Source organism: Triturus cristatus, chromosome 10, assembly GCF_964204655.1.
Source record: "Triturus cristatus chromosome 10, aTriCri1.1, whole genome shotgun sequence".
NCBI lineage: Eukaryota > Metazoa > Chordata > Amphibia > Caudata > Salamandridae > Triturus > Triturus cristatus.
This window is the reverse complement of record NC_140593.1, coordinates 83,383,616-83,405,531: the sequence shown is the minus strand read 5'-3', so window position 1 is coordinate 83,405,531 and position 21,916 is coordinate 83,383,616. Positions and strand designations below refer to the sequence as shown.

Here is a 21,916-nt window from a genome sequence, read left to right as displayed (position 1 = left end):
TGCTTCACCTTCCCAGGGTTTCTTCTCCATTCATCAGCCTCTTTCATTTTGCAGCCATCTTGTGTAAACAAACTATTTTCAAACTATGTCATCATACAATTTTCTTGTATCCAAAAAGGTCATGTTTTCCTGTGATGTGCGTTAAAACTAATTTTCTATACCTGTTCTGAGTTCCCCTGCCTCTTAGTAAGCACCGTCTATTATTATATATGACCCTTAAGTTTTTTTTAAATGCAATTTTGTGTGCAATCAGATAGCTGCCATATTTGGGTTGCTGTATGTTTTCTTTCTTTTTTTGTTTTTGTGGCAGCTGCATGTTGACAAAGTACGAGTTTATGGAATTTGGAAGGATAACCCAAGTTGTGACTAGTGAAAGGAGTTTCTTTTAGAGTGTGGCATATCATGGTTGTCAAATCACAAAAGTCTGCTTTAAAGTATAAATTCTGCGGGTGTCCGCACCCTTCCTCTCTACAGAGAGATAGCTCACACCTACTGTTTGCGCAGTAAAGATGTTCTTAAACATGGGATTTGCCGGGGATCACACAATGTGATCAAATGGAGAAGCAGTAAATGACCAACTGGGCGTCTCCCTCGATTTGATAGATTTTACTGTCTCCACCAGAGCTCTTCGTCTTCATCCCTTCTAGTTGAAGGGGTGTGACTGTCTCATGCCATAGCCTGTATGCCTGCCCTTCGAGTTTGTACTGGGCTGATAGCTTTGTGCAGGGCTTTAAGTTGACCGGGTCTGTCCAAGTCTGAGCACCGGCAGTTATTTTCAGGGGGCCTCAAAACGGGTCTCTATCGGGCTCTATTTTCGGGCGTCGCACAGGTAGTCCGTTTTCTCTTTTTTTTCTTGCCCCAGACGTATTTTTCTCTAGCTGGAATTGCCAGGCTAGATCCTGAGGCCGCTGACCTTTGTGCACGCTGTAGATCCTTTCGTGCAGATTTTTAGGTCTCGGCTGCGAAAGGCTGCGCTTGCGCAGTCTCGCTCCGAGATTTAATGAGTTGGAGTGACTTTGAGAATAGGGGCTTGCACCCGCCCCTCTTCTCTCCTGTTCTCCATTGGCTGGCCTCTTAAATGCTGGCCAGCCACTGGAGAAGAGGTCCAGTCACTCCGTTGAAGCCCCGTCCTTTTCGGATCGGGGGGCGTGTTTTTTGCGAGAAGTCTCAGGGAGGAGACAACAGCAAAACACGCCCCCCCAATCCGAAAAGGACACTCCCTTTCTCCGAGGCATTTTCTGCTGTGCCTCGGAGAAAGGCGGTGGTGTCCCGGCGCATTTGTTAATTTCCAATACTTTGCCTATGGGTTTTGTGGACAGCCTGCTGTGAATAGACTCGCTTGTCTTTATTTTATTCCTACGTAATGTGCCGTGCTGCTTATGGCGGCGCTGGTGATAGTGCTGTAAGCTGTTGGGGTGAGTGAGACTCGTAATTACTGTTTTTGGGCTTCTTTTAATGTTAAAATCGTTACGAAACATCTCCGAAACTCACCTCAGGGAGAGGGCGGGTTTAAAGGCTGGCAGTGGGAGGAATGTGGGTCTTTGTAAATACTTTAGGTGGAGCCGTTCCTCCGATTTTTTCATTGCGGAGATTAGTCCTGCAAGAATCTTCTTCTAGATTTTAAGTGTACATGATCATATTGAGAAAAGTCTAATGGCGCACTATACGCTGAGACTTAGGTTACTAGTTGTACCTAGATGTTCGAGTGTTTAACATTCCACTTTTGTCCCCGTCCTCTACAGATCGCTGGTGCCTTACAGCTTGGCTCGCGGCACCCGCTTAAACTGCGCAGCCAGGCTGTTAGCCACCACCCTATCCCCTTTTTTTGCCATGCCAACCTAACTCTAATGGCCGCTGTTTATTGATGGTGGAGCGAGCTGATTTGATTGACAGACGCGCGGGCTAGATGAGCGGCGAATGCAGTATGCTTCAACCAATGACTGCTTGGCAGGGGTGGGTTCGTTTGCTAGCTTTAAGGGCGAAGACACCTTCACCCGCAGAGCAGAGGACGCTGGGATTAGTAGTCGTTTTTTGGTAACACTTGCCTTTGTTCACCTGTCTGGCTCAGCTGTCACTTGGATTATCGCCTTCAAGTTAAAGATGTACGTCTCATTGTACAACTGTTTTATGTTAAAAGTGTGGGAGGGATGCTAACAAAGAAAGTATGTGACCGTGCAGCTAGTCCTTTGTCTTGACCGGTATTTTTCTTAATGTCACATAAATAATCAGAGATGTGCCGAGAGTGATAGATAACAGGACTGCTCGGATATAGCCAGTTGCTAATACGTAATTTAGCAAAGGCAGTGGAATTCTTTCACTTTATATGCAATTGACGCGAATTATTCACAACAACCTTCATGAACGCTCAACAACTAACGTCTCGAGCATGGTCAATAACTCCTAGATAGCTGCTGGCTATTTCTGTTCGCGCACAGTTGCAGCCCTGCAATTTTTATTAAAGATAATCGTCATAACACTTTTAAAAATAAAAACAGTAGCTAACATGGTTCAGCTTTTAAGGCGAGTAATAATTTTTTTAATGTTTATTTGTTGGTAAAATGTAGTATACTTTGTTTTTTACATAATTTTTTTCTACCCATTACTAAGTGGTTTACTGTCGTTAGTTTACATTCGCACTGCGATCCATTTCGGGGAGAGGGAAATGTTCTACGAACGTTTTTTTTCTTTTCAACCACCTATTCTATCTTCATCCTCGTCCAAGTCAGTAGAAATGAACAGGCAACGATGTAAAACAAATGAACGTGCTTGGTTTACTCACATTCTTGTTTCTACTTCAGCACAGAAACTGGGACTAAGGGAGTGATCTGCAAAATGGTTCCCATGGTCATTACTTGCTGTGTGGATAGAGAGATATTGGTAAAGAGCTTCTGCCTGGGTTACTGAGAAGTAAACATGGGGTTCCATATAGTGGAATTAGCAAGCAACGTCTGCAGAATCAGTCTTAAGTGTAATTAAAGGGTCCTTTCCATGGTGCTGAAGTTATGTTGAGAGAAAGTAAGGGGCCTTATAAAATCTCCTCATCGAGATTGGTCTAACTTGTACCAAAGAAGATATTGAAAAGCAATAGTGTTATCAGGTGTTGGTGTGAAGTAAAATGATTCATTTTAATCTAATCAGAAGAATACTCATACTCAAAGTTTTGCCCATAAGGTATTTCTGGGGACCAAACCAAATGGTACCTTAGTCGGCAGATCTTCCCTTTGGAAAAAATGTATAAGACTGTCAGATGCAGTGGTCATGGATTCACTTGTAGCCAGTCCGGTAGGCTGTACTTATACGGCTGAAGACAGTATTCTGAAAAACTAAACTAATAAAAAGAGAAAAATCTGCTCTTTAAAAAAAGGATCTCCTCTGACTGTGATCATGGGGCATACATGGTACAATCACTTATATCGGTCTTAAGGATTGGTATAACACCATTCCTGATGGTGATGTTTGTTCTCTTTTCTAGAAGCTATAGAAAAACAAATTGAATCCTTGGAAATTTCTTTTGACATGATAGCTGCTATATTGGCTGCAGGAGCAACTATAGTGGCAAGGAGGAACCTATTGTGAGAGTGGCACTTGGTCTCTCAAAAAAAAAAAAAAGCCTGATTTAAGAAAACCGTTTATAGTTATTAAACTATTTGGTGCAGAATTGGAAGAGAGGCTTCATTAGTCATTCAAAGAAATAAACGCTTCATTTTGTAAGTCTGCAGGTGCCTTAACAGCCAATTCCTCTTCTGAATCTTTGTTTCAACATTCACCAAGAAGGTCTGCTCAACAACCACAATCAAACAAGCATATTGATACAGCAAGTAACATGCTACCTACAACAAGTTAGGACTATTGGCTTTGTCAATCGTTGTTAGTTGCATAAGATAAATTAGCAGTAACTGTGGCTTGTATATAATATTGAGAAAGCATCCACTTGAAGCCCTAGTGACACCACGACAATGTTACTGCTCCTGAGTTTCAAAAAGAGACAACAATATAATCATGCAGTGGCTGAACTCGACAGATTAAGAAATATATCCCAAATTATATATAACAGTCGGTAGACGCATGCCTCTACAGTGTTCTATTGTATTTTGAAACCAGAATTGCTCAAGTTCGTATCCTTTCAAAGTTCCCTTTTCAAACAATCATTATCAACGCCAAGTCTGGCCCTGGCACGGTAGTGCGATTTTTGTTTAGTATTAATAAAATTTGACACTTCAGAGAGCAGTTTCAGCAGAGAGGACAAAGAAGGAATGGGCATGGGATCCAAATACTCATCATGCATATTAGTCTGGGCCAAGGGCATTTTGCGATGCTGCAGCGTTTTCCTCATAATTATGGGTTTGCCAAACTTCCCAAATAATGCTCGCATAATAAATCTCGCTTTTGAGAGTGATTAAGCTATTGACATTGTAAATAACAATGCCGTTTCTTTAAATGCAACGGTCTCGGCATTGTTAAAGTTAGAGCTATTGGCTCATTGCTCATGACAATGCCGTTTCTTGAAATGTTTGAAAAACAAACACATAAACAAAAATAATGTCATGAGCAATGCCAATAGCTCTAACTTTACCAAGGCCGAGACCATTGCATTGTAAATGCTTGTTATCATATGATGCTGAACTGTGGGGAAGTATCACAGTTTAGAACAGAAAGTTCGCTCTTTAATTAATGACTTTTCATGGACCTATCTCCGAGTCATTCTGAGTAAAGCTTTGTTTGTTGAGTAAGTTACCTAGAACTAAGGATTAAAAAAAACTTGTAATTTCATACATTTGGCGCCTTATTTTAAGTAAGCGTAAGATTGCGATCCTGCAACCAGCCTCCAAACACACACAGCCGCACCCGAGTATTTCACAAGTCTTTAAAAGACCATTTGCTTGTTTATGAGGATTTGTTGTTTCTCACCCCTTTGTGGAGCCCTTGCAGCTTCACTCTGCCTATTGCTTGAAGAATTATCCCCCCCCGAAATGTTTTCTTAGCCCCCCCTCGAAATTTGGCTCTACTTGCGCCTCTGGGGAGGGTGAATGGCGTTATCCATACATATCTTTATTTAGACCTTGCCCCTACTTGGATAGGCCCCACCGCTTTAAGAGGTTTGCCCCGCCACTTTTTAGAGCACCCCCAGTTTTGTTTTCCCACTTAAAGCCCTGGCTTTGTGCCAAAGAATGTCCCGAGGTTCAAGCGTTCTTGTAGTGGTATGCATGCCTAAATCACATGATGCGTCCGGCACGCCATGCCAGTGCGAGAGCCTTACTTTACGCGGGATACTATGCATGGCAACAGTACTGTACCTCTGCAATCCAGCAGGTGACAGTCGCTTCAAGTAAATCGTTGGTAGCAGAGCTACCGCTCAGATTGCAAAAATACATGTGGTAGACATAAATATCACAAACAGAATCACAGGGATACGGGCTTAACAGGTGCCATCCATGGATCATTGTTTGACCTCATGGCCACAGGTTTGAATCCTGTGGGTCCACTCAGTCTTTCATCCTTCCGAGGTCGATAAAACGAGTGCCATCGAGTTGGGCAACAATAATCATCTGTTATTTCAAGGCCAATATAACCTTCAGGGAGAAAGGGCGCTTACAAACACGCATGTTATGTTATACTGTTTTTAACTTTCTCAGAATTCTCCACAATCATTTGTTTTACACACAATCTGCAGCTACCTGTACCATTAGAAATGCAGGGAAATAAATAACATTTAATATGAATATGAAAAATTCCCCGAGGTACCACGTGTTTGCTCAGGTTCAGGGACGGATTTAGTGGCCTGAAGATTTACCCGGACAGCATTTCATCCAGCCTGGCCCGTCATCTCATGATACACCCGGCTGAAATCTCCCTGGAGGTCCCTCAGCTATTAAAGGCTCATCCGGGCTTCGGAGAGCTCTGATGAGCCAGAGAAGCTTTGCACAGACTTACCAGGCTCGGCCCTTCAAAAGCAGTGTGCACTTTGAGAGACACCTGGTATTACACATCTCTCTGTGTGATGTAAACTCAGCCGTGAGGGCGTCAGTCAAAATAACGAACTGAGCACTCTAATCCGGCAGGCTGAGGCTTGACTGTCACACCACAGCAGATGTCAGAAGCGAGCGTTCAATGCATTCAGCTGCCTTAAAGCCAGTCCTGCATTTAAAGAAATGCTCACTGTTTGAAACAGACTGACGAACGGGCGCTTCGCATTCGTAAGGACATTTGTATAGCGCCTTAGTACAATAGCTTTCTTTAGGCAGCGTCCTCCCCTTGAATATGGGCAGTAGATGATTTAGGTTAGTCGATCAGTGGCTCCAGCAGCACATAGAAACGTGCTCATAATTGGCAGGACTGCAAATAACCCTCAAAGGACCGAAAGGTGTGCCGGTGATGGGAAACCTGTTGATTCAGAGAGCTTTGAGGTGCCTCAGCGAGTGTGGGAAAGGGCAGGCCGGTTGCCCCTGGTGGTCTTGGTGCGTCATCGCTTTGCCTAAGTCTTAGGAGTGTCTCTAAGCATGCCTCTTGCGCGCACACTTTGCCCAAGACGCCCCCTCTTCGTAGTTTTTTTGAGAATCCAGACCTTGCTCCCTGTTTTATGTTACCGTTAAAACTAATCCTGGGCGTAGTTTGCGAAGTGCAAAAAAACTCAGCCGCGCTACCCGAAGCTCCACGAGCAGCTGAGTGCGTTCGATAAATGCCGTTCACTGTGATTTTCAGTGCCAGGTGCTTGTACGCACTGTGCAATCATCATGAATGGCACCATGCACAGCGCAAGAAGGCGCTGCTTCCTTTCAGCCACTTGAGTAGGTTTTTACTCGAGCTGCAGCTTTCTCAACGTGAAGGGACGGTTTCTCAACGTGAGCGGTCCCGAGCATACGCGACACTCGCAATGAGAAATCTGACCGCCTGCATTGAGAAATCTCGCCGGGAGGCTGATTTTCCATGCTTGCGCTTTCCAACTTGATGTTGACAATCGCGAACGATGAAAAATCTCGCAGGGAGATGGGTTTTCCTCGCTCGCGCTCGCCAACTTGACGGTGACGAACGCGAGCGAGGAAAAAAACTCTGCTCCGCACAGCGAAGCAGAGTTTTTCGGAACTCAGCGAGCTCCTCGTAAGGCAGAGTGCGGAAAACTCAGCAAACTCCGAGAGCGGAGTGGAGTTCACCTCCCAGAGTTAGTTAAAACGCTGACAAGATAACTCAGCGGGTCAATTTCACACTTTCCAATCATAAGGCTTTCAGACAAATGAGCCAAGCCCGCAGTCTGCTGAATAAATTCTCCTTTCGCGCAGAGACTCTAAGGCCATGTCCCTTAGCGCCACGAAGCCTCAGAGTACCTGCTCCCATGCTTTCCCATTGAATCACAAAACATTGTGTGCAGCCCACAACATTCAAACTAGGCAGGCCTTTCCTCGTCAAACGGTTGGTAAAATAAGATGGGTACAATTTACACCAAATATTAAATGTAGTGGTGTCTGCTGTAAAAAATGGTCAAATTAATATTATTAAAATGCCTCAGGGGCTGCTGTAACTAGGTGTGATCCAACTAATATGAACGAAGCCATCACATTAAGCTGAAATAATTTGTCCTGGGCCCTTTAAGGGCTGAACGTGGCCCAGGGACAGCGCCATCCATCTTCCTGCCCGGGGTGTCAGTGCGGTGCAGGGAACTGACTGTCCTGGCAGATAGCTCAGTTTAATTTCCTGCACCAGTGATGCTTGTGCTGCCCCAGGCGGTGGTGCTGTGCTGCTGCGCCCCAGGGGACGGGAGCTGAACCCCCATTCTCCGCCCCCCCCCCCCTCATACTGGAAGAGAAGACAGCCAGGGATCTCTTCGGAGCCGCCTCCCCCCGCTCCTGCCTCTGTTTGTTTTCCGCTTCTGCTACAAAACGGCAGCCGGGCCCGCTGGGGCCTTCTCTTTGTAACATTTAATTAACTGCGGCCCGCACTGACCTTTACCGAATAGGACGCTGTTGCTTTAAGGACTCGCAGTAGCTGAAGTGCCTGCAATGGCTGGACTGGCTATTCCGGCATTTTTAGTGTTGCAGTTTCACACACAGGCCGAGATTTTGAACCTGGTTAGAGGAAGAGCTTTTTTAAAAAAAATCAGAGGAATTGATTTTCTATTGATTTACAATGAGGGGGAGAAGATTTTACTTGGGAAACGCCTAAAATAAAGTCGTGTGTGGCTTTAATAACCGGGCGTCTCCCGCCGGATTCGGGGTGGTTGGTAAGTATGGTTTTATATAGCTTGACCTTGGGCCATGGGCATTGGAGTGTTTTAGATAAGCGCCACTCACATTACACCAGGTATTCTGGCATTCACCTGGGCTGCAAGCCAAGGGGCTACTTAGGGACATAGCTGTAGTTTCCCAGGTTCATGCATGATGTGCTTCTCCCGTCCAGGTTTTCTCCTTTGAATTCTGGGATTTGTAGTCCAGGTTTATAATGGAGTAAACAAGCCTACTAGTCCCAGAACTCAAAGAAAAAACCTGGACTGGAGCAGCGCGCGATGCATGGACCTGGGAAACCGGGCAGGGCTGTAGGGGTTCGTCGGCTGTCATGATTCACTGGCCAATGGTATCACGTTAACATTTTTGTCACAAGCTAGTTTGGGTTTCTAGTTTGGCCCTCGACGGAGGCTTTCTTTTCATAACGGAAGGGCCCATCTAGCGACTTCTCTCTCATAAAAGCGGGCAGGATTCCAAGCTTCTTTCAGGAGGCTGCCGCTGCCAATTCATGGTGTTGCCCAGTACCGAATCTGCCTGTGATACCACCTCCCTACACCTCCAGTTTCTTTGTCTCAGTCTTGCTGGTTCTTTTTAAACCCCACTTACTCACACTGAAAATCTTTTCTTACCCTTTTCTTCTTCTTTCTTTCTCCTTTTTCTGCCTTTCTTTCTGGGTCAATGTTTGATGAGCACTACCCCCCCTCCCAAAAAAAAAAGAAATATGTTCCAAGACACACCGCCTGCAAACACTGGCACAAATTAAGCACTTGCCTTATCTTTCAAAGGAAAGGAACAGGAAGGGGGAGACAGTCAGAGAGGAGGTCTGCATAGGTATAGAGATTAAGAGAATGGCAAGAGAGATGGCGGGCTGGAGAAATGCTGCAGGCAGAGGTAGGAAGGCAGGGTAGAGAAAGTTGAGACAGGAGAAGAAAGGGACAGCGAGAAGGTTAACAGACGGAGAGGGAGAGAGATAAAACAAGCATTGGCAACACAATAGGTTTCTCCTCTTCGAGAGCTATTGACTTTGACGACGTGTTTTAGCCATGTTGTGGACCATTGTGGCTGCCGTTCAGCATGGCTGAAAGGTAGTGGCATGGGGTGGGGTAGATTGTCGTAGAGTGGGATGGGGTAGAGTAGAGTGGAGTGAGGTAGATTGGAGTGAGGTAGATTGGAGTGAGGTAGATTGGAGTGAGGTGGATTGGAGTGAGGTGGATTTGAGTGAGGTGGATTTGAGTGAGGTAGATTGGAGGGAGGTAGATTGGAGTGAGGTGGATTGGAGTGAGGTGGATTGGAGTGAGGTGGATTTGAGTGAGGTAGATTGGAGGGAGGTAGATTGGAGTGAGGTGGATTGGAGTGAGGTGATTTGGAGTGAGGTGGATTTGATTGAGGTAGATTGGAGTGAGGTAGATTGGAGTGAGGTGGATTGGAGTGAGGTGGACTGGAGTGAGATGGACTGGAGTGAGGTGGACTGGAGTGAGGTGGATTGGAGTGAGGTGGATTGGAGTGAGGTGGATTGGATTGAGCTGGACTGGAGTGGGGCAGTTTGGAGATGGGTAGATTGGAGTGAGGTGGATTGGAGTGAGGTGGATTGGAGTGAGGTGGATTGGAGTGAGGTGGATTGGAGTGGGGCAGTTTGGAGTTGGGTAGATTGGAGTGGGAGAGTTGGAGAGTAGTGTGGTAGGTAGCTTCAGGACCGGATATGTAACAGGTGTAAACCTACCCTGACCAGGTGAGACTACTGGGCCCAATAGAAGAAGTGACGCTCACATCACAGTCTGCGTACAAGGTCACGCCATCGCACCCATCCTGTGGGCATATTATCAAGCACTGCGTTAAAATTATCGCCGCTTTAGCGGCAGAAACCTGCCGCTAAAGCGGCGATAATGGGCTTGATAATATGCCGCAGAGAATTCCAATAGAAGCCCATGTTGACACCAGAACATGGGCTTCTATGGGAATTCTCTGCATTATCAAGCCCATTATCGCCGCTTTAGCGGCAGGGTTCTGCCGCTAAAGCGGCAATAATTTTAACGTCGGTTGTTGATAATATGCCCCTCGGTTCTTTGTAGGTCCTACGATCAAGACTTCATGCATTTTGGAGATATCACCGGAGCTTGTCTACAACCTGCAGACAAGGGAAGTCACAGAGGCTGACGAGGAGCATGGACTGGGCAACGTAGCATGACTTACTTACTTGTGCTCACCAAGCCTTTGTACTTTTTCCATTAGAATAAGCTCCCCCACATTTGTAGGGTAAGATTGAACTCTAGCACAGCGCACTGGAACATGGGGTCCGAGGCAGAAGGAAAAGGCTAACTGACCAATAGATGTGTGAGCACCTTGCCTGCTGGGCATTTTTGTGGTTCTGTAGGCTGCAGAGTAGCGCACGCTTAGATGTGTGTGAGACGTACATAAGTAGGTGAGGGAATTTATGAGTGATCGAGTGTGAGCAAGCGTGCAAGACATCTTTGCAGGGCCTGGATCAGCAAACTCAAGCAGGGCTCCCATAAAAAACGCATCTCCTGTAGGGAAAGGCAAAACATGGCAGACCCACCATCTTGCACCATGTATAGCTCATACTCATGCTAGATCCCTCGCCATTAATAAATAGGACATGCTGGCTTTAAAACCTATGCATACATGTTATAGCTGGTTCAGAGGACCCAGGAAATAATGACCCTTTCCCCCCCACCCTTCCAACGTGTCTGGGCCGCTGGTGCACAGGAACCGGCGAATAAAGGCCCCCCTCCCTCCACCTTTCCAACATGTCTGGGCCGCTGGTGCACAGGACCCGGTGAATAAAGGCCCCTCTCCCCCACCCTTCCAAAGTGTCTGGGCCGCTGGTGCACAGGAACTGGTGAATAATGGCCCCCCACCCTTCCAACGTGTCTGGGCCGCTGGTGCACAGGAACCGGTGAATAATGGCCCCTCCCCCCCACCCTTCTAACGTGTCTGGGCCGCTGGTGCACAGGAGCCGGTGAATAATGGCCCTCCCCCCCACCCTTCTAACGTGTCCGGGTCACTGGTGCACAGGAACCGGTGAATAATGGCCCCCCACCCTTCCAACGTGTCTGGGCCGCTGGTGCACAGGAACCGGTGAATAATGGCCCCTCCCCCCCCACCCTTCTAACGTGTCTGGGCCGCTGGTGCACAGGAGCCGGTGAATAATGGCCCTCCCCCCCACCCTTCTAATGTGTCCGGGTCACTGGTGCACAGGAACCGGTGAATAATGGCCCCCACCCTTCCAATGTGTCTGGGTCGCTGGTGCACAGGAACCAGTGAATAATGGCCCCTCTTGCCCCCCCCCCCCACCCTTCTAACGTGTCCGGGTCGCTGGTGCACAGGACCCGTTGAATAAAGGCCCCTCTCCCCCACCCTTCTAGTGCGCCTGGGTATAGGTGGAAGTATTGGTATAAAGGGGATGAGATGGGTGGACACGTGGCTATCACTGTCGGTGACGTTGCCATGTCGAGCCTGCCCGCATGCGTATGTGCTTGCACACTCACTGAATCAGCAGGTAAGTAGGACCATGTGTCCAGATCCTTCAGGGGAGGGACAGTCCATCACTTCTCCTTTTATGTGCTCTGTATAATCCATACAGCTAATCGATGACAAGTCACACCAGGAAGATCCAGACCCTACAGCTTTGCCAAAAATGAGATTAAAGTGGATCTGGCCCAAGGCCTCCCTTTAACAGCTTTTGCACTAATGAATCGCTGAGATGAACACACTCTGTGGGGCCTCTTTCTATTTCCACTGCTTCAATTATGGAGTGTGAGTCAAACAGCCAGGTCCCTGAACAGGGGCTGACGCCTCCTACATTTCCAGAATTTCAAGCAGCGTGCCACAGAACGTGTTCCTTGCAGCAGGCGTACAGTAGTTGCCTCTCCGCCTGCTGCACTGCAGCCTGAGGCAGGACTGTGTTGTACTGCACCAGCATGTGCTTAGCTCCTCATATCCCTGATGAGGCCTTGAAGCTCTTTTTAATGGAGGAGTAACACGCTACTCCACTTGGATACTGTATGCAGGCCTGTAGTGTACCTGGTGAGGGATAAGGTACACTCCATGAAATGTCAGGTCAACGCCATCTCCTCAGCATGAGTCCACATGCTCCACAAAATCTTCAAGTGGCTCCCCATCACCACCAGGAAGATGGTGACACAGGCCCCCATCACCAGATGAGTAGAATACGGCAACACACTCTATGCAGGCACCACCACCAAACTCAGGCAAAGACTCCAGATGATCCATCAACCGCTGACTGCCCAAGAGAACCCACATCACCCAGCACTGACGAACCTCCACTAGCTCCCTGTCCAGAAGAGATGCCATTTCAAGCTCCTGACTCACGCCTACAAATTCCTCCACACCCCAGGACCCGCCTACTTGAACCTCCGCCTGCACTCCCCCCAACCCCCCCTGGAAACTCTGCTCCGCACACCTCGCCCTCGCGCAGATCCCTCGTATACACCGCTGCCACACTGGAGGATGCTGCTTCTCCTTTCTCGTCTCCAAAGCCTGGCAAAACCTTTCCCCTCCACACCTCACGGTCTGACTTCAGGAAGGGGCTCAAGACCTGGCGCTTCAAATATGAGACCTTAAGCAAGCGCCTGGACAAGCCGTGCTTTTCAAATAGTGAATGATTGCAAATCATGCAAATGGCATGGTGTGAAATGAGGTGTCCTCAAAATTCAAAAGTGTATTCCTTTGGAAGCATTTCACAGTACACCACATTATTTAAAAATAATTTATTAAAAGTGAGTGTTTTCAACATGAAACGAGAAACATTCCTGCTCCTCCCCTGATGGCAATTGTATCAGAGAACTAAGGGGCAAGTCAGTGTTCTTAAATATTGCCTAGATACTTATAGAAGGAACAACAACATAGGCTACTAGATAGGACACATGAGAGGTTATTATACCGCGCACATCCTGAACTCACAGATTCGAAGGTACTCTCGTATGTCATAGTGAGGAAAAAGAAAGCTCGAATAAATAAACGTTTTGACTAAAATCCCTAAATTTGGTCAATCATGAAAGCTGGGAACAAATTATCCAGCTTCACGTTGTGCAATTGAGCCACTAGGCTGGCATCTCTTTCTGACATCAAAGGTTAATCCTTTGTCCTTAAGTCTTTTATGATGAGAACAGAGCACGGGTAACAGGCAGAACCAACATTTTATTTTGGTGGTCCAGTTTTACAATGACAATTGCATAAAACAATTTTGTAATGCAATAGTTCAAAGGTCATTCAATACCACTTGCTTTGATTTAAATGGGGTAAAGGTTTGGGTGACAATAATTCCACCGCTCAATTGGTGTTAGTGTAAAGAAGCCACTGGTGTGGACCATTCTCCCCTGCACAGGTGTGTCCTTTCATAGCAGCATGGCTGACTTCTGGGTGAACCCTAGAAGGGTTAGATGGAGAGAAGGGTTCTCTGACTACTCAATAATCAATGGAATAGCGGGTCCACTACACCTGTGCCACTTTGTACTTTGGTAGAGAAGTGTCAAAAAATTGTAAGCCATTTGGACCTCTTTTGTTCCTGGCAAGCAGACGAAGGATGTGGCTGGCTGGAGTAGTGTTTAATTTGAGCCAGTGGTTTCCGGTGCTTGGTACCGACAATTAATTGTCAACACTGGTGCTTATGTCAGTCTGCCACATGGTGGCGCTGTCTGCTTAATTTATAGATGATCACAATAACAGTTGCATTTTAATTCAATATTAATTAGAAATGACTAACGCCTGCCACCCAAGCCATTCTTATAGATTTGGGGGCCTGGAATTGTCTGAAATGTCACACTTGTAGGAGTGTGATGACTTGTAGTTGTGTTGGTACTGTAATTGGCAGCGCTGGCAGGGTATTGCAAGTTGCAGTGGGCTCCTGATGAGGGCCCAGGCACTTATCTCTTTTACAAATTAGTCACTGACGTGGTATAGGTCATGTGCTCTGCTCTCAATGCCCCACTCTGAGTTGGCATGTAATGGCAGAGGAGGCAGACAACAGTGAGTTATCTTGGGTAAATTGGCCCAGGAGCAGAGGAGAGTCAAGGTTCAGCTGGGAGTGAGAGCGGAGTGAAAGGAGGAGCCATGAGGGCAGTGGAGTTGAGTGGTTGAGATAGAGGACAGGTGGAAGGGGACAGTTGTGGCAGGGATAAGAAGGGGGGATGGATTTAGAATGGTCAGAAAAGTGGCTTGCCCAAACAAGTCACAGCGAGGGGGAATGAAGCTCAAAGTGCATTCTGGGTACGGGTGGAAGAAGGGGACAGAGAGGAGTAGAAGAGTTTCCCTGAGGTAAAAGTAAAAACAGCCAAACAGATGAACCAAAAAAAGTTTACAGAGCTTCAATATTATACCCAGGAGAACAATAATATTACTCAAGCAGTCTTGAAAAATGTCTGCATTTCGCGTAATGTGATGTTTGCAAATTTTGCAAATATTTCTGTATTTACGCAGATACCTATTTTGTGTAACTTTTGATCGCAGGAGACTGGTTTGGACAGATATAGCTCCTCACACCGTAAAACTGAGACTGAGGGCCCGATTACGATGCGGTTAGGACATCTTCCCGATCTAATCGGTTTGTAAATGGTTTCCGACCAACTCGGATCAGGAGATTCCAACTGACCGAGTATGATGCATCTGGATGCTTCCAGATACAATTTGGTTGGACTCCCATTGACTTCTGTGGGAGCATATGTTCCTAACCACATCGTAATCCGGCCCTCGGTCAGGAAGACACTTCGCCGATCTGATTCGGAAGGAGCAAATGCCATTAGGAGGCCTTCGTAACTGCATCGTAATCGGGCCCTAGGTGGGAATGCTTTCCTAACCACATCGTAATCGGGCGCTGAGAGTTGAACAGTCTCCTGTTATCGTCTTGCCTGCCTTTTACGTGAGAAGTACGCCCATCTATTCAATTTGTCATGCTAGATATCGGGCGAACGTATTACATATCATTTTTCATAACTTTCGTGAAATTGTAGACATAGCAATACGATGGGAATGAGATCGATGTGTAATGCTCACTCTTGATGGGAAGGAGCTTGGAAGACAAAGAAAGGTATTACTCATTGAGAATAAACAAAGAAAAAAGTGAAATACTTGAGCAACTTGCGCCCCACTTATATACGCATAAATTTGTACTGGTAGGAAAACAGTTGAAGTACTTCAGGAAAACAACAAAAACGTGTTTTTATATAGCGCTAAATACCACACTTCTTCTGTTTCTAAGCACTATACTTAACTGATGTTATTATTACCTAATTTATGGTTCTCGATTTAGTGATGTAAGAAGGATGAATGACTGAGTCTGTCTTGCTAAGATATAAAGTCACAGTACCCGAACTGCCTCATTTGTGGGCCACACGTTTAGCTCACTGAGTCGTCCTTCTGGGCTCAGCCATGTATTTGCTGGGATACTCCTGAGCTCCGTGGTGAATATCTACCTGTGCCCACGTGCTCCAATAGTAGGCCTACTCCCAGAGTACCAGCTTTCTCACTTTCTTTCAAATTGTTTTGTGAGCATTGTTATGTTCCCAACCCCACACTCCACTGGGTCCAGTCCGCGCCCTATAAAACTGCAAATAAATAAATACAATGAGCAAATTGAAACAATAGAGACAAAAAGTCACAGTGTGACTCTGTCCTAAGAAACATTTCTAATCTCCTTTAACGATGCATCTGGCAGCGATTTTCACTTTTATAGCTGGACATAAGTTTTGTCATTTCAAATTGCAACAATACCTTTGAAATGGAATTTTAAATACCTTTCCCAAACTTCATTTGCCAGAGCCAGACAACAGAATTCAAAAATGGAAGTGGTAAGGTTGGAATGCAGGCGCACTTGCCTCATGGTGGAAGGGTGTTTCTGTTGCATGTAGGATTGTTTTTGTGCAGGAAGCAGCCCCTTCCTGCACCAAAAGACATCTACGAGGCGTTTTCCTCTTTCTATTTGAAAGAGGAAATTTTTTTGCGTCTCACCTAGGAAGGAGTACGGATTTGACGCTTCCCAGGGTTTTATTGTAATTCTGGGTCAGTATCAAATTCCGTGGGTGGTGCATGGGAAAACCCACCACAACGCCCATGGAATGCCTCCCGGGTGCAGAGTAAGGCGATGCCACGCCTCACTCATGATATATGAGGCCACTTAAAGCCACACGGCTGCCTTTGCATGCCTTCATAAATCTTTATGAGAGCCTTGTAACATGCATGTACCCCATTACATGGTGCACAAGTGAGGCAGGCTCCCCTCTGTCCTTTGTGGGGTACAGTACGGACACACAACTCTGAAAAATAAATGTAAAAGAATTTGCCTACTTGTCAGTGGCGTCTCTAGAAAGTATATTTTGGAGGCACACAGAAGACCACATGTAAAACTGGCAGGGCCACCTATAATGTGCAAGCTAAGGTATTCGTTGTTGCTTGAACAATAGGTATTAATCATAAGAAATTTGCAGTAGTGGTTTTATTGACTCTTGAGGGATGACAGCCTTGGTTGACTCTAAAGTGATTCAGACTGGAGGCTGCACACAGTTCTCTGTAGTGGCTTCTCAATTCATGGAATTACTTTACAAGCTATATTTAGTACCAGCAGCCAATAAGGATCTTTCTTCTAAGATGAAAACAGAATGGCTGCTGTAGGGACTAGGATAACCTCCTTTGGTGTCTGCCATGTCTGTCTTCATGGGGGCCAATAAAACCCTTCTCTTGAGTTAAAGCAGTAATGTTCATAGAAGTAGGCACATAGGACTCAATCGCATGATGGGATGTGTGCAATGCTTCAAATTCCTTATATGTGCCCGGGAGAGGCAATGAGGTTGGGATAATTAAACAAAAAAGGCTTGTGTTTCTTAGGATCAAGAAGTAATCTGGCTAGCCTGTCCTGGTCAATACGAAGGTGGGGAATAAGAAATGTAGAAAGCTCTAGATACTGCATAAGCGTCTGTGCCCCCTTCTGTAATAACATATTTCCCTGGTAGCGCAAACAATTGTCCCACGCACCCCTTGCGGCCCTGCAGCGCTTTCTGCAGTGCGGACCTGGAATTATCCAGAGAAGCTGACTGGCTGGACTTCCTCAAGGATCTTGACTTGGATAGGGAGAAGAGAGACTGGGTGGCAGTTCTTAACTCTAACTTGGCAACCAAGAGGGGTTTAAGGAACAGATTTACGATGGCTTGTTCTGAACACGTCGGAACGCAAGGTGAGTCAAGAGATCTCTTAAGATTGTGACCCAAGAATGGGATCTAGAGTAACAGAGACATTTCTAGCTAATTTGGAAGCAGGTAGTGATTGGAGAACTTGATTTAATGGAGGATAGTGATTTGAAAAGATCAATTTCTATAAGAGAAGAGATCCGATCGAATATCGGCTAGCTCTAGCCGTCAAAGGAGAGTCTGTAAGTTTAACTAGAAGGCAAACAAGTATGAATAGGCTTCATTTTGGGAATTAAAAAATCTGGAAAGCTCCACTTAGAGGCCTTAGAGGATTGGATAACACTCAACCATTTGTCTGTAATAAAGGCTTCAGGCCACAGAGATGGCCTTTTTTGCAAATGGCCCCTTTGCATGGGCACAAGGATTCGGCTTCTGGATGGAGGTTTTTACACCAGAGGCATTCTTTCATTTCCCACGCCATCTTCGTGACACCGGATTCCAAGGTGTAGCATGGTGCAGGCAGACTCATTCTCGTCACAGCAGTGGGTTTCCTTGGAGGAACTTTATTGAGGACTTTGAGGAAGCAAGTGTTTGACTGACGTATGCCTTTATCGGGGCCTTCAGTCACAGTAGGAACCAGAGTGGACAGTTTAGTAATTAGTGAATGATAGGAGGAGAGCTATGAGCATGGGTGAAATGTGAAGCACATACGGTCGAAAGATTACCTATATTAAGAAGAGGAATGAGAAACTGAGAAAAAATGCAAAATATTCCCCCAACAGGGGTGCCTTGCACAGTTGCACTCAAAGCTCCCAATTTTGCACCGCTTGTAATGCTGCTCCACAAGTGACCTCACGCACCACAGCCCCGCCTGAGGAGGGACGGGTCTCGAGTGCCACACGAGCATGTGTTGCCTTAAAATACTAATTATTAATTCTACTCATCGGACTAATGTGACTGATCTTTTGGAATGAATTCTCTGTGACTCCAGTTTGTGTCTTACTTTGTACTATTCAGATTTTATGAACCATATTCGATAAAACCAAAGATGCTCTAAATAAGAATAACTGAGCCTTGACAAAGCAGGAATTTACTTGCGAAACACGTGTCGGCTGTGGTTATGCTCAATGGTCAATGAAATCCTAGCCTGAAAGGGTCCTCTGTCACTTTCATCACACAGAATACATTTTGGATGTATAAATGGACAAGGTAATGTGAAATATATTTTAACTGAGTGGAACACAGGTATTTTTAATGCAAAAAATGTTTTTCCTGTAAAGATATTTAACTTTTCGAGTGTAATACGCTGTTATAATTATTGTTATTATTCAGATGTGTCAATGTGGACGCGTCTGAAAATTTTGAGAATTTGTTAAATTATGACACAACTTGGTACCTGGTGCCCTGAGTTGTGCACCCTTACTCTGGGCGGATCTACCTTCCTATCATGTTTGTGACCTCAAACTGAATATGTGTGCTTGTGTTTCAAGCCTCGTTTTGAAAAGCTGCCACGTCTTACATGAACGGGTTTATGTTTGTGCACACAACAATATCTGTAGGCTTGAGGGACCTGGTTGACCATCATGATTCACAGCATGGGAAGGAACTGAATAGAAGAACTTATTATTTGATTTGTCCATTGAAAAAAAAAATAATAATAATACAGGCAAGGATAAAGGCTGTTTTCAGGCTGTATTGTTGTGTAAAAATCAGTAAAAATGGAAAGCTCTGTGCTTAGCTTATAATGCACTTACATAAGGGGGGTGTTTTCCAACCATCTGTGTATCTATACTACACTCAAGGCTCATACTATAAGCCTAGCTGTGCCAGCCTGTCTCCTTCCTCACTTTAAAAAAAATCTGCTCAGTGACCTTTGGTTCTAGGCTGGCAAATCGCGAGGTCAGGCCATGCACTTGCTGTCCTCTTCAAGATGGCGCCCAAACCCAGGAGCCTCCCTCCTATTCCACTCGAGCTGCATTCAGATCAAAGTTAAATGTTTTATAAAGCGTCCGCTCTTTTAGGAGAGGCGGGGATATGAGGTGTCAGAAAGAGATTCAAAAGCTTTTTGTTGTCGCCTTTAAGTGTTCTGAAATTAAATGATAGCTGTTTCATGTTCTTAAGGGTTTGAAATTCTAACACCACGCTTACTCATTTGATATCACAGTGGCGCGTTGGGGTCGTTTTTAGTTTTTTCCTTCAATGTGTTGCAGACGCTACTCCATTTTTTATATTTTGTTTTTGTGTGTAAGGGTTCAGTAAGACCTCTAGAAATTTTATTTCGGGTTCACCCGAAGATCAATGGGTAAAACTTGTGGGGCCACTTGTAAAGGAGATTGCAGAGAGTGTGGGTGGAGTTACAAGTACATGTATAGATCTATGTATGTGTGCCTGATAAACACACGCGTACTATAGAATCAGCTTTTATTGTACATCACCTAAAGAAAAAATGTATATTATAAAAGAAGGAATCAGTGTCTGCTTCTTCTAAATGTGTAATGCTTTGGTTCACAGCTATTATATTTGTTCTTAAGACACAGGGCTAAAAACGTCCATCATATTAATTTCATGAACAGACATCTGAAAAAGGGCACAATTCCCTGGTGTTTGTGGCTGCCTATAGATTCTCATCTCATTAGTGTATGAGTGTCACAGCATTTGAATCTTTCGATGAACAAGTGTTGCAGGCTGCTAGTGTAATTGTCTTACTCTTTTGGAAGGGTAATAACTGGTGTTTATTTATTTCGGCTCTTGACTTAGACCCTGGGCATATGGTGGCACAGTGGTTTGCTGACAACGGTATAGAAATGACAGAGATGCTTGTAAAAGACTAAGGGCCTTATTTAGAGTTCGCTGGAGCAATATTTCTTCCAAAAGTGGTGGATGTTTCATCGGTTGTAGCTAGTCTTACTACGGTGAACAGGACATGCTCCACTTTTTGCACGTGTCCGACATCGACCGAGCTGTACATCAGGCCGCAGGCTGAGGTCACTGGGTGTGGAGGTGTGGTGTGCTAGCTGTGTTGATGGCAGTGTTGTCGGATGTGAAACCAGAAGATCTGACTTTCCTTTATGGCTGGGCGATCCTCCTGGACTGAGTATAGAATCTCCTTCTTCGTTTTACACGCTACCAATAAAGAGAGAGGTTCAATTGAGGGACGTAAAATGTAGAACGAGGAAGAGTGATCCATGCCACACTTTCAGGATAGCCACTGACAGTGACTATGCAAATTAAGTCCATTTAGAATCACAGTAATTAAGAATCTTGAGCACAAATTCTGAAAATATGGGATGGATCCGCCATCTTGCACCTATTGTGGACACCTCTGGTTTTTTACCACCTGTAATCGTTATCACTGCAGCAGCCTGAGCAGCGTTCCCTCCTTATTGGGTCCCAAGGAAGAGCTGGCTCTTGCCTCCCAGGGCATTGTAGGGCACAGGACCCATAGCTGTCCACATGTCTTTCACTTAGACAGACTCACTGGGACAAAAAACATGATGAGGGCAAATACTTGATCCTAGGGTAAAATATGGCCCTGACTGTCTGTGTTACCCTGCAGAGAAAAGAGAAGCTAGCAGTCTGACCTGCTCTGTTTTTTGTTTTCTTTTGGGGGGGGGGAGGGGGGTGGCACACAGCCGAGTTTCATTTATAAGGTTCATCTTCTTGTGTAATAGTACAAGAAGGCTAAAACCATGGAATGGAATGTTACCCAGAGAAATTCATAGCATTAAAAAGCGTTTTCTCAAGCATTTCAACCATCACTTTTTGGATGGAAGTCTGCCTAAGTGGGAAGGGTCTGCCGAGGTGTGCTCCAGACTGCGCTCAGTGGTATAACCTACAGATATTCATTGGCCTTGGATGGAATAGGGGGCCACCATAAGTAAGGGGGCTTCAGTACGCCCCTAACTGTTCCTGGCAAGTCAAAGCGAGCAGCAGAAATCCGACCTAAGAACACTAAAAGGCGCCGGAGGTGTGAATCTGTGTAACATAGAGCCTGTGCTTGAAAGGCAGTGATCCTTCAAGATACATTCTACACACATTAGTAAGTAGGAGAAAGACATAAGTTCATTAGGGTTGAAGGCCCCATTCATTTTTCTGCTCCAAAAAAACAGTGTCAACCGCCTGCTAATCTTTTCCCCAAGAATGTTGCATAAAAAAGTTCCAAAACAACACTTCATGGAAGATTCTTAGCCCTATATTAACTAGACCGCTAACCCAGATACCACAGTGCCCACTCAACACACCCTTGAAAATGACATTTGAGTGAGTACAAATACAGCCTACACTTCTGCAGCCACCTAGTCCAATGTTTTATAGAACATTTTGCAGGTGCAGTGGGATACAGACACTGCAGTGACGTAGTAACACGGGTGTTCAAAAGAATAACGTAAATGTCAAGTAATAATGTTATGTCAATGCTATGAAAACTACTGTCCATTCATTCAACATTCATCTAAGACAGTATATTCATTAATTCAACCATTCACTATGAGTCATGGACGGAGGCATGGATTAATATTTTCACCGCAACAAACACATGAAGTCTTTGTC

The 21,916-nt window shown here is 45.4% G+C and overlaps 1 protein-coding gene across 2 annotated transcripts in view; it reads left to right on the top strand.

The window, feature by feature from the left end:
• ZNF385D (zinc finger protein 385D) overlaps positions 1-21,916 on the top strand; it is a 485,067-nt gene that overhangs the window by 93,876 nt on the left and 369,275 nt on the right. Inside the window, exon 1 of one of the 2 annotated variants that reach the window (XM_085630470.1) lies at positions 8,046-8,212. The exons of the other annotated variant lie outside the window; for it this stretch is intronic. The gene's annotated coding sequence lies outside the window, so the exon portion shown is untranslated. Of the gene's footprint in view, positions 1-8,045; positions 8,213-21,916 lie in introns of those variants that run through there. 2 annotated transcript variants of the gene reach the window in all.